The 12,944-nt window shown below is 41.8% G+C and overlaps 1 long non-coding RNA gene across 1 annotated transcript in view; it reads right to left on the bottom strand.

Moving 5' to 3' along the window:
- Positions 1-1,008: 1,008 nt before the first annotated feature.
- Positions 1,009-12,944, bottom strand: part of LOC137324259 (uncharacterized) — a 35,102-nt gene continuing 23,166 nt past the window's right edge. Inside the window, exon 3 of the long non-coding RNA XR_010963575.1 lies at positions 1,009-1,540. This is a non-coding gene — a long non-coding RNA (uncharacterized lncRNA). The remainder of the gene's footprint in view (positions 1,541-12,944) is intronic.

Genomic DNA, 12,944 nt, shown 5'->3' with positions numbered 1-12,944 from the left:
GAGGGTCTTTAGTTATGCAGATAGACTGGAGAAGCTGGGGTTGTTCTCCTTGGAACAGAGAAGGTTGCAAGGAGATTTGTTAGAGGTATTCAAAATCATGAATGGTCTAGACAGAGCAGATAGAGAGAAACTGTTCCCATTGGCGGAAGGGTCAAGAACCAGAGGGCATAGATTTATGGTGATTGGCAAAAGAACCAAAGGTGACATGAGGAAACACTTTTTTACACAGCGAGTGGTTAGGATCTGGAATGCATTGCCTGTGGGGGTTCAGGAGGCAGATTCATTCATGGCCCTCAAAAGGGAACTGGATAGGTACTTGAAAGTAAAAAATTTGTAGGGCTACGGGGATAGGGCAGGGGAGTGGGACTAGCTGGATTGCTCTTGCATAGAGCCAGCGCGGACTTGATGGGCTGAATGGCCTCCTTCCATGCTGTAACCTTTCTATGATTCTATGGGCAAAAATACGCTAATACTCCCTTAGAAAGGACTTGCATTTATATAGCACCTTTCACAACCTTAGGACATCCCAAAGCGTTTTACAGCCAATGAAGTACTTTTGAAGTGTTGTGGTGTTGTAATGTAGGAAACGCGGCAGCCAACTTGTGCACAGCAAGATCCCACAAACAGCAAGGTGATAATGACCAGATAATCTGTTTTAGTGATGTTGGTTGATGCTAACATACTAAATTACATTACATTAAAGTGTGTTCATTATCTCTAATGCACAGAGTAATTCCATTTCCGACTTTTTGAGGTAATATGAGGGACTAATCTAGTGAGATCCATGCCTGTCGTGGAGTGACTATGCACCTGGTGGCATTGTGTGTGTTTGTTGATGGGCGGAACTTGCCTGTGGTAACTCAAACTGTGATTATTTCAAGCTGTTTTCTACACTGATTAGGATTTCTTTTCATCTTTATAAATATCTGCAGCCAAACCCAGCTCCACTCCTCCCCATTAAAAAGAAACAGTTTCACAGAAATTGCATTCCTTTATTGCTCAGCCGACTAAACTTGAGACAGTTAGGGTGGAATTTCCTGTTCTTGCTCCTGGGGCTATTGGATCATCTGGGTGCAGCCAATACTGGTAATTCTGAGAGGGAAGAGGACAAGTCCCTTACCGAGCCCACCTGATTTTCCATTTATTTTAATTAATTCGGAGTGTTAGCTCCTCCCCCACACAACTTTCCTGTATCTGTTGCGTGCCCAGGCTATCCAATAGCCTCAGGCAGAAGAACAGCGAGATGCGCCTCTCAAAACCCTGCTGGCCACCTTTGGTAGAGAACTTTTGCTCACACACCCAGATGCGGAGACCAGAGCAGCTGTCTGCGTTCCAGTTACTGACGTTTCCTTTTCCACCTCACTGAAAACCAGCATCCGTTAGTGGTCAGCCAGAGAGAGAAGTTTGAAAGCGCTTCCTCAGGAGCGCAGGAGCTGGGCTAGCTCGGTCTTTAGATGAGCCATGAAGTCCGCGGAGTTAATCACCAGCCCAAACAGCTTCGGACAATAACAATTGCTATCAGCACACTCACCATTAATACCTGCCAAAAAAAAAAATGACATATATTGTTGAATTTGAACTCACCCAAATGAAAAGGGCTTCATTAATTATTATATAAATGACTGCAATATTTTGTGAAGTAAGTGGTATTAACCAAGCAATATAATTACATGCCAACTCATCATGGAGATGGAAAAGCAGCAACTTCCATCTGTCAGGGGTGCGTGGCATTAGTAACTGCTCCTGTACTGATTATATGCCAAAACCACAGGCTGAGGGCTTACTAATTAAATTGCAGAAGCCATTTATTAGTGAGATGCTCCTGACAAATGGAGGCTATTGCTATTTATTTATTTTAGGGAATTACAGATTTACCTTTAATATACCTGAATGATTGAGCCAGCTTCACAATGAAGTCTGTTGGTGGTGATTATAAAGTCTCGGCACGGCAACGCTTGTGGTAATGCTGCTTCAAGTTAAAGCTGTTTGTAGTAATTATCTCTGCATTCACGAAGATTGAGCTCACTAAAATTTCTGATTTTATTTATCTACTACTTAACTCTGTTAGAATAAAGCTAAAGTAGGCTGTACCACAATTCCACAAACCAAGAAATATAATTTAATGGAGGGGGACAATTTCCTCCTGTGCATTAAGTATAATTAAATTATAAACAGGTTTATATCGGGAAGATTTATAATTTTGCCATACTTAACACACATAAAAAATCAACCCCGACCATAATAAATATTTAATTCAATGATTTTACTGAAATATTAGATTTATCTGATTTAACATTTTTATGATGATAATTGTATTTTTTAAACTAGATCCTTTTGTTTCGTCTGTTCTTATGGAAACATAAGAAAACATGGAATAAAAGGCCATGAAACCACTGACTGCTTACAGTACACTCCAAGTCGAAAGCTGCACTGCTCATTTCATCTCCTGGAGGGATAATTCTGCATAAATATCCCCTGATCTTCAAACAAAAATCCAGCATATTCATCCATCCCCACATCTCCACTTATTCAATGAGACAACATTCCTCTTCTCACTCACCCCAGCAGCATGGGAACATGGCCTGTTTAATGATCTCATATTGGATGATACCAGAACTGAGAGGATATACTTCTCAGGAAAGGCTGAACAGGCTGGGGTTCTTTTCTCGAGAAAAGAGAAGGCTGAGGGGGTGACCTGATAGAGGTCATTAAAATTATGAAAAGGTTCGACAGGGTAGACGTAGAGAAGATGTTTCCACTTGTGGGGGAGTCCAAAACTAGGGGCCATGAATATAAAATAGTCCCTAATAAAGGGAATTCAGGAGAAAGTTCTTTATGAAAAGAGTGATAAGAATGTGGAACTCGCTCCCACATGCAGTACCTGAGGCGAATAGCATGAATGCACTTAAGGGGAAGCTAGAAGCTAGAATAACAAATGAGGGAGAAAGGAATAGAAGGATGTATGATAGGGTTAGATGAAGTAGGGTGGGAGGAGGCTCGTTTGGAACATAAACACCGGCATGGACCAGTTGGGCCGAATGGCCTGTTTTTGTGCTGTACATTCTATGTAATTCTATGTAATACCAATCCCTATTACCTTCAATTCCGTTTTCAATCAGATATTTATACCCTTCCTCTTTAGGGAAGTTAATCCTCACAGCCTCAACTACTTCTAACGGTGATGTCTTAAATGGATGGAAAGTTGGGTAGGTTGCGTTAGGCGAGTGCACACCTCCCTGCCTGATCTTCCTGTAATAACTGTGCCCGGGTGATTCAATAGTCACAGGTGCAGGAACAGGACAACCTACCTCTGCTGGTGGTTGTGTTCTAGACTTTGTAAAAGGCACTGGTTAGGCCACAGTTACAGCAACTTTAGACATTCCATTACATTGGAACTTTGCAAAGGTTGCAACGTAGAATCAGTAGGATGATACCAGGGATGAAAGGATATAATCCTACTTAGAGACTTAAAAAACTATGGCGGTATTCACTGAAACAGATACAGTAAAAGGGAGATCTATTAGAAGTGTCCAAAGTTATGAAAAGGTTTGAGAGAGTAAATAGTGAAAGATTATCTTTACTGGTTGGTACCAAAGGGACATAAATTTAGGACTTGTACTAGAAGCATAAAGAGGGAGGTTAGTTTTTTTGTCATGCAAAGGATTATTAGAATAAGGAATATATTATTACAAGTAACTATTGAGGCCAGTTCAGTCACAACACTTAAGAAGGAGTTGGATAAACACATGAATAGGAAAAATATTAAAGGATATGGGGAAAAAAACAGAAAAATGGGAATCTGGTGGTGAGCGAGCAGTGACACAGGTATAATGAGCTGAGGTGGCCTCCTTCTGTGTCCTTGAAATTGTGGCTGAAAGAAGAATGAGTACTCACAGTAATCACCAATTATACTTTTAGAGAGTTCAGTCTAAGACTTCCTCCAGTCTTCACTGCTCAGCTGTAAGTTGCAGCTAGCTAACTGAATTAGCTCCGAAAAATCTTTTCAGTCAGCTAGCTCTCAGTCCCCAGCGGCTATCTGTAATAACCCTTCCATTTGAGGGAGAGGACATATCGGCCCATAAATACGGCTTCTCGAAAAACAGACGCGAACTGGCCTACTAAGCCCCCAATATGGCGGGCAGGAAGAGCGCACACATTTCCAGACAGAAATGCACCTTTTGCCATATTGGGAAAGGAAAAAAAATAGGCATCCTTTATCCACACCCTGATCTAATAATGTGTATTCACATGAACTTCACATAAACACTTGTAGGCAAGAAGTCGTTATTTGACCTGACTCTATCACAAATAATTACACTAAGAAAGCCTTTCAGGAGGTCCTTATATATTTTTTTAACCCGGGTATAATTAATTGGAACATTGTGCAAAACAAAGAAAAAGGCTATAATTAATTAGAACATTGTGCAAATAAAGGGAAAACAGAGCTATTATTAATTAGAACTTTGTGTAACTAAAGCAAATAACTTGTTTTTTTAAGGAGAACAGCTATTACTAATTTCCAAACCACAGTAAAGGATACCTGTGACACAATTTTTTTAAAATGTATTTTTAGAATTGTTTTTACATGGAAAAAGCAAACATTGAGAAACTGTGGACAACGAGAGGAGATGCCATTCATTTAGATTCTGCATCTTTGACTATTCACTCGTGGTCAAAACCACCAGCGTGCTGTTTTCATGGAAAAACTGATGGAATTTGCAGAAGGCGATCCCCAAAACACTGGTTAAAAATCCTGCAAATAGCATAATACTGCAGGCGCTGAAAATAGAAAACACTCAGCAGGTCAGGTAGCATCTGTGGAGTGAGGTAGTTTCAGGTTAACGTTTCAGGGTTCTGACGAAGGGTCATCGACCTGAAATGTTAACTCTGTTTCTCTCTCCACATATGCTGCCTGCCCTGCTGAGTGTTTCGGGCATTTACTGTTTTTTTATTAAAAATCCCTGCGGCTTGATTTACTCAGTCGACTGGTGGCCTGACTCAGTACTCTTTTGAAATCTTTTAACACTGAAAGCAGCATTGCCTTATCATTTCTGTCTTATGCAGGCACAATTCAATAATGAACATTGATGATTGCAAGTACAAACTGACTCAGGTTATTATTTAAGACCATGTTTTACCCTCTCCACTACTTTTAGTGAAAAAGTAGAGACAGCAAAAGTACTGCAATGTCCGTAGAAACCGCAATTGGACTATTTAACAGTGCTTGGTGCTGCTCTGCGGATTTCTACCCTTTCAAAAATAGATTGATGAACATTAGACAAGATAAATAAAACAATTTTTGCTTGTTGCAAAACTGAGATTGATAGATTTTTGATACACAAAGGTATTAAGGGTTACGGAACCAAGGTGGGTAGATGGTGTTAAGATACAGATCAGCCATGATCTAATTGAATGGCGGAACAGGCTCGAGGGGCTGAATGGCCTACTCCTGTTTCTGTGTGGCTTTGTTAAAGTCATTGATGGTGAATCTATGCATCGTTCCGCAGTTGCGCGGTCTAACTTCAAAGTGAGTATTTTACTCCGCGTCACACCTGACCCTAATGAGATAGCTTAGTGGTATAAACTGGGCGACATGGACATGTTGGGCCGAAGGGCCTGTTTCCATGTTGTAACTTCTATGATTCTAAAAGAAGGGAATAGTACAGAGGAGTTTTCTGCCCAAGAGCACGTGAGCTTTGTCAGGCCTCTTGCATTAGGAGAAGGATGTCTGGGAAAATAGAGACGCAAGATGCAGGTACTACTCCAGCAATAGGGGCACCTTATTGCAACCGGGTTTGCTACATGTGCATGATGGAGGAGCAGTGCATGAGAAGGCTCGGACTGAGTGGTGACACCTGGTTCATGAATACCTGCAGGCACAGTCCACAATCTGCAATGCAATATCAGTAATTGTGAAGGCTGCCACACTCATCAACTTCCAGGCACTCACGGGAGACATCTCAGGAATAAACCTCCTAGTTTGTGTGGCTTTTGGACACCTATTGCTTTCTTTTCTGCACAATGAAAGACTGAAGGCTTCAAGATACATTAACGGTGAATTAATATTATTACATTTTACCGTGCTTGTGGTGTTTATGTTTTGCTCTTATATTTGTCCTTGTGTGTTGATGTGATCTACTATTATGTGTCCCCCAGGTGAACAATGAGCATTGGTGGATGGTTGCAATTTGCAAATGCCAGGGGATTGCTTTGCTGGAGTTACTGTAGGCTAGTTGATTCTAGAAGCCTCCTATCATACAGAGGCACAGAACTGCCACCAGCATATGGAGCAACTGCCAGGTTCTATTGCCCCTTCTAAAGGAAATCTCCAGGATTGTCTGAGCAGAGAAAAATCAGCACCTATAAAGTCTCAGAATCCTCCCTCAGGACAGCCTGTAACCATTCTGCAAGTGAATTGAAGTCAGCCTTGACTGTATCTTGCAGCTTGCATCCCAAAGCTTGTGTCACTGCACTAACTGACCCCTTATCAAACCCCACCACTGGTATCTCTCCATCACTAGTTTCCTGATGCCTCCCCTGTACTTTCTCCTTAACATCACTACAATCTTCTCCTGCTGGGCTTGTGTCTGCTTCAGTTGGGGGTGGTGATGGTTGGTGCTGTGGTATGTGGTGCTCTTCAGGTATACCTGGTTCACTGCTGAGTTCTCCTTGCTCTGTGAAGACAGCAGGTGGCATACGCCAGGGGTTTCTGACCTTGTGCTGCCGGTGGGGAGACTCACCTCCTGTAGGAACACATCGCAAGTTTGGGCTTGTGCTGTGCATGATTTTCCAATCATTTTAATTAACGACTGCAAATCATCTGCAGTATGTGCCCAAATTTCTCGGTGGGCAAAGCTCCCTTCCAGTCATGGAAAATTACCCCTCATGAGCACATAAGCACATTTATCCATTCGGGTACCGTCAGGTAAACTTTCCATCTCTGCATTAATGATGCGGGGTGGGGAGTAACAGAGGTCTAACGCACCAGGATCGCTTATTGTGATTGGAAAGTCACCAGTTAAGGAGGCGGTTTCATGATATAAGCTGCTAGTGTGTTAAAAATTAGTCCTAGTATTATTGTTGTATGTACTGTTAATACACTTCTAAACAATGGTTGTGTATAGATTTAACATATCGTGCAAATCACAAAGGGGTGATTCTGCCATTGGTCACTCCCAGTGGGGAGTGGTACTCGGAGGGAGAGCACTTTGGGAAATTAGGTGCTACGTACCAGAAATTTCCTGAGGCGCAAGCACCCGGCCGCTGAATCACTCCTCTATTCTCCATATAGCCCATACTAGTATTTCTACTCACTTCTCCATTCTCTGTCATTATAATGCCACCCAGATTTCCCTTGCAAATAACTCAGCTATTGTTTCCTTATATGTAGTGAGTTGTTTCTGGTCATAGAGTACACCAGCTCTTGCATGCTCTGCCCTCCTGTTGCACATCAACTTTGCCTGCAAACATAAAATCAGTGGCGATTGGGACGAGTTGGTTTGGCTCGCAGAGATTTCTTCTGGCAGTACATTCTCTTTCCCCTCATGAGTAATTTGCATAACCCTATTTTCAATTTTAATACCTTGCTTATATTCTTACTATCGTTTCCTCTCAGTCAGTAGTGAATTTGTATAGTACTCCACCCACTCTTACTTTCCTTCATTTCCGTACATGTCTTGTGCTTCTACTTTACAGCAATATTCATGCCTTACCTTTGTTCTATAGGTCCTGCAACTTCTTCAGGATCTGCTGCCAGATCTACTGAACAGTTGTAAAGTTGACAAAATTAGTGTCTTCCACAGCTTTTTTAACAACATTTATAAAGTGTTTTAAAAAGCATTAAGGCATCATTATTGCACGTGCTCACTAACTGGCTTCTTTTATTGCAAACAAAAATTGTGTTCTCAGGAAACATATGTTTTAAAACCATGTGTTCTTCTCATTTCATTAGTGGGTTAGAAATTCTAACAAAAAAATTGTGACTTCTGCTCTTTTTTCACAAAAGTCAAATGTGGCTCTGATGCAATTTCTAAAGAAACTGCTGACTTGATTCCAAAGTAGGCCTGGAGGCTTCTTTAATGTACACTTCTTTAATCCCAAAGTGGGGATATTGTCATTGACAATGGGGAAATGGCGCACATGTTGAATAATTACTTTGCGTCAGTATTTACAGTAGAAAAAGAGGGTAGCATGCCGGAAATCCCAAGAAAACTAATATTGAATCGGGGACAGGGACTCAATAAAATTAACATCAGTAAAACAACAGTAATGAAGAAAATAATAGCACTAAAGAGTGGCAAATCCCCAGGACCAGATGGTTTCCATCCCAGGGTTTTAAAGGAAGTAGGTGAGCACATTGCAGATGCCCTAACTATAATCTTTCAAAGTTCTCTAGATTCAGGAAACGTCCCTCTAGATTGGAAAATTGCACATGTCACTCCGCTTTTTAAGAAAGGAGAGAGAGGGAAACCAGAGAATTATAGACCAGTTAGCCTAACATCTGTTGTGGGGAAAATGCTGGAGTCTATAATTAAGGATAGGGTGACTGAACACCTTGAAAATTTTCAGTTAATCAGAGAGAGCCAGCATGGATTTGTGAAAGGCAGGTCGTGCCTGAAAAACCTGATTGAATTTTTCAAAGAGGTGACTAAAGTAGTGGACAGGGGAATGTCAATGGATGCTATTTATATGGACTTCCAGAAGGCATTTGATAAGGTCCCACATAAGAGACTGTTAGCTAAGATAGAAGCCCATGGAATCGAGGGAAAAGTACGGACTTGGTTAGGAAGTTGGCTGAGTGAAAGGCGACAGAGAGTAGGGATAATGGGTAGGTAGTCACATTGACAGGATGTGACTAGTGGAGTCCCGCAGGGATCTGTCCTGGGGCCTCAATTATTCACAATATTTATTAATGACTTAGATGAAGGCATAGAAAGTCTCATATCTGTGGGTTTTTTGGGTTGCAAAGCAACCCGGCTTTATTTCCGGGTTTAATGTTGGCGGGTAAAAGTACAGGCTTCCCACTGGGAATGCAAAGTCCGAAAATTTTGCGGTTGTGACCCAAAAAAACAACTATTTTCAACTCCCACGGGCTCCCAACCCTCCCTTCTTGAGGTTTAAAATCACCCCCGTTATGTGCTCATATGTAAACTTCATCAATTGGACAATATACTCCAGTGTTCCAAACAATATGATCAACTAAAATAATAAAGAGGTAAAAGTTCTGATGCACCTGCTCTTAGCACGTGCTGGGAGTACACATTGCAAAATTGTCACTCCTAAACCACGATTGTCCATCCAAATGGATTAAAAATGGTTGGTTTTGAGTTGGACACTTTAGTGATATTCGCTCTCAGTGTGTGGGTGCTTCTGAATTGCCCCCACCCCCTAGAGGTTGGAGACTGAAGGATTGCTCTGCATCAACTAACTAACTCTCATGGAGATGATCACCACAGGAACATTATCATCACACCCCCTTCTGACATGGCAACAACAGGCCAGGAAACTTCAATTATGTCGTTAATATTTAAAAGGGTTGCCCCCTCATGATCGAGTGCTTCGAAAACATTTTTCCTGCTAATTGTAAAGACACAAATTGCATCAAAACACGCATGTGATATTTTTTTAATATTCGTTCATGGGATGTGGGCGTCGCTGGCGAGGCCGGCATTTATTGCCCATCCCTAATTGCCCATCAGCGTGACAGAAAAAGCTAGGCTTCTCCACTGCTCCAAACACAAAAATGTTTGTTGTCAACTTTTTACTGTGACAGTGCCCTTTTAGATACTTAAACAACATCATCATAAATTTATAAACATGATCTACTCAGAGTTCAGGAAGTTACTTGGCATTAAATGACGTCTGCTGCAATAACTGTTCAGGCCATATTTCTTTTTTATTTAATGTACTGGAGCTGTTAACACAAAGTAACTTCCTGTACTCCAGGACATACAGCTGAATTTGAGAAGTACAACTTGTGGCTAGGCCTAATTAAGACCCTTCTCCTCTTAATTTGTTTTATTGATATCGCCAAATCAAAGGTAATGCGACACACATTTCACCAAAGAACTGAACGATAGCAACAAAAAAAAGTTGGAACTGGAGCAAAACATCCTGCAGATGCAATTAAGGGAAAGCTAGATAAACCCAGGAGGGCGAAAGGAATAGAAGGATATGCTGATAGAGTGAGATGACGAGGGGTGGGAGGAGGCTCGTGTGCAGCATCAACACCGGCACGGACCAGTTGGGCCGAATGGCCTGTTTCTGTGCTGTAAATTCTATGTAATTCTATGTAATGCTGGCAGTTTGAAAGGATGAAAATAAAGTGACATCAGTAAACGGTCCGTGCAATGTCAGAGAAGTGAAAGGAAAGGGAAGGACAGAGAAACATCTTTGTATCTGAAGCTGCAGACTGTGTCGTGTGGAGCAGAAACATGACAAGCCCTGTTTTGTAACAGAAAGCAGATTTTATGCTGTTCTGAAGTACAATTCAGATAGACTGTTATAACACAGTAATAGGCAACCAGATTCTATGCTGAAACATCGGAGCTGACCTTCACTCTCCCCTCCTCCAAAATAACTTCCTGCTCACAGGTTAGCTCCACAGTTAAATTCCCCGCTCTCAAAACACCAACAAAACACTGCCCTTCTGGTGAAAGGTCATCGACCTGAAACGTTAACTCTTGTTTCTCTCTCCACAGATATTGACTGACCTACTGAGTGTTTTCCAGCATTTTCTGTTTTTATACCAGTGTGAAATGCTCAGGCCACTCTCGTATGTATTAATTAACCCTTAGTCCGATGAAGTAGTAATTTGTTACCTGGTTGAGCCTTTTCATTCAGCTGACTGAGTAATAACTGTGAGAAGCCTCATGAAATCAAGTTCCAGCCACTTGTACGAGGGCAGGCAACAGGGGAAAGCAAGGAAAGGAAATCATTTTGCTAAGTTTAGTGATTTTGCTATGAACTGCGTCAAGAAATTTCAAAAAGAACTTGCATTTTGAAAGCTCTTTTCTTCTCCTTAAGAATTCCACAGCCAATGAATTACTTTTGAAGTGCAGACACTGTTGTTTTGAAGGCCAATATGACAACCAATTTGTGCACAGCAAAGCCCCACAAACAGCAATGAGATAAATGACCAGATAATCTGTTTTGGGGGTGTTGGTTGAGAAATGAATGTTGGCTCGCACACTGGAAGAATTCTCTGCTCTTCTTCAAATAGTTCCATGGGATCTTTAATAGCCACCTGAACAGGCAGATATCTCATCACCATATCTCAGTTTAATGTCTCAGCTGCAAAATAGCACCTCTGGCAATGCGGCACTCCCTCAGTGCTGCACTGAAGTGCCAGCCTAGAATTTATACTCAAGAATTGGAATAGGGCTTGGACCCACAATCTTTGCCTCAGTCAAGAATGCTACCACTAAGCTAAACTGGCAATCTGTCAGTTTAGCTCAGCAGTATCGCTCCCACTATTGAGTTAGAAGGTTGTGGTTTGAAGTCCCATTCCAGAAGTTAGAACCATAAAATCATAGAACCATACAGCACAGAAGGAGGCCATTCAGGCCATCGAGCCTGTGCCGACTCTTTAAAAGAGCGATCCAATTAGTCCCATTCCCTTGCTCTTTCCCCATAGCCCTGCAAATTTTTATTTTTCAAGTATATATTCCATTCCCTTTTGAAAGTTATCATTGAATCTGCTTCCACCACCCTTTCGGACAGTGCATTCCAGATCGCAACAATTCACTGCGTAAAAAAAATTCTCCTCATCTCACCTCTGGTTCCTTTGCCAATTATCTTAAATCTGTGGCCTCCAGAAACTTGAGCACACAATAATTTATTATATTGAAAATATTATTATTATATTTATTATGTTAAAAACCTTGGAGCCAAAATACTCACTGGGGCGGGTGCAATGCGGGTAGATCATCCATGGGAAGGGGGAAGCTGGAATTTGGGGTAGAACCTGGATCCTCTGGGTTTCTGACCCATAGAAGTCCTTCACCTGCTCTCTCCACCCTGAGAATTCTTTCCAGTAGGCCACCAACAGGCCCAGCGAGACGTATACCAACTAAGAGCAGACTTAGAAAACAGACTGGGCCTTACAAAGGCTCCAAAAACGATTTGCCAGCAGAGGTTATTGATTCCAGAGGGGATTATGTTAACAACCATTTTTGCCTACTGGGATATGAAGAAAATATTTTTCCTCCTCATCAGCACTGTGCAGCTGCACTTTTCTATCTGTCTGTCGGGACAGATGCTTCTATTGCGCTCCTCCAGGCATGGGCTGCCTGCCCTGGCTATGGAAATGACCCCATCCTCGTGATCTGGGACAGGATCTATGGCTTGGGCTGCAGGCAGATGGGAATCCTGCTCTGTCGCACTCCTCCAGGTAAAGTGGTGCTCCCAGAATGTTGCCCCCCCCCCACTTGTTTATGGTACTATTTTCTTCAGGGTAGTGACAAAAGAAGAAGTCGGCCAGAAGGATTTTCAAAAAATATTCTGACAAATTCATTGGTTCTCCTTTTGCTAATTTCTAGCTGTTTTATCGCTTACTGATTTATGATGCTGCGTTGATAGTTTTCACACCTTTTCTGGAAGTTCTTGATTGGTAGTTTTTATTCCCAGTTATTACCTCGTCATTCGTGGGTTTTTGCCCTGTTCAGTTATGACTTGTTGCTGTTTTCATGAATATGAAATTTGACTCAATCAAGTGCAAATGTGAACACAGAAATTCGCACGTCTGACAAAGTGTGACACCTGAAGCATATTGCACGAGGTGTGATGCCTGAAGTGTGACGCCTAAGTTGTGACAGACACAGACACACACTAGATGGAAGTTGTATAGACGAACACAAGAAAAATGACGGACAGCAAAAGACCTACTGGCCCATCCAGCCTGTTCCATTCAATTGTCATGCCTTATTCATCACAATACATACAGT

This window comes from Heptranchias perlo, chromosome 8, assembly GCF_035084215.1.
Source record: "Heptranchias perlo isolate sHepPer1 chromosome 8, sHepPer1.hap1, whole genome shotgun sequence".
NCBI classification, from domain to species: Eukaryota; Metazoa; Chordata; class Chondrichthyes; order Hexanchiformes; family Hexanchidae; genus Heptranchias; species Heptranchias perlo.
Note: the sequence above shows the minus strand (reverse complement) of the source record. Positions and strands in the feature narration are given on the sequence as shown.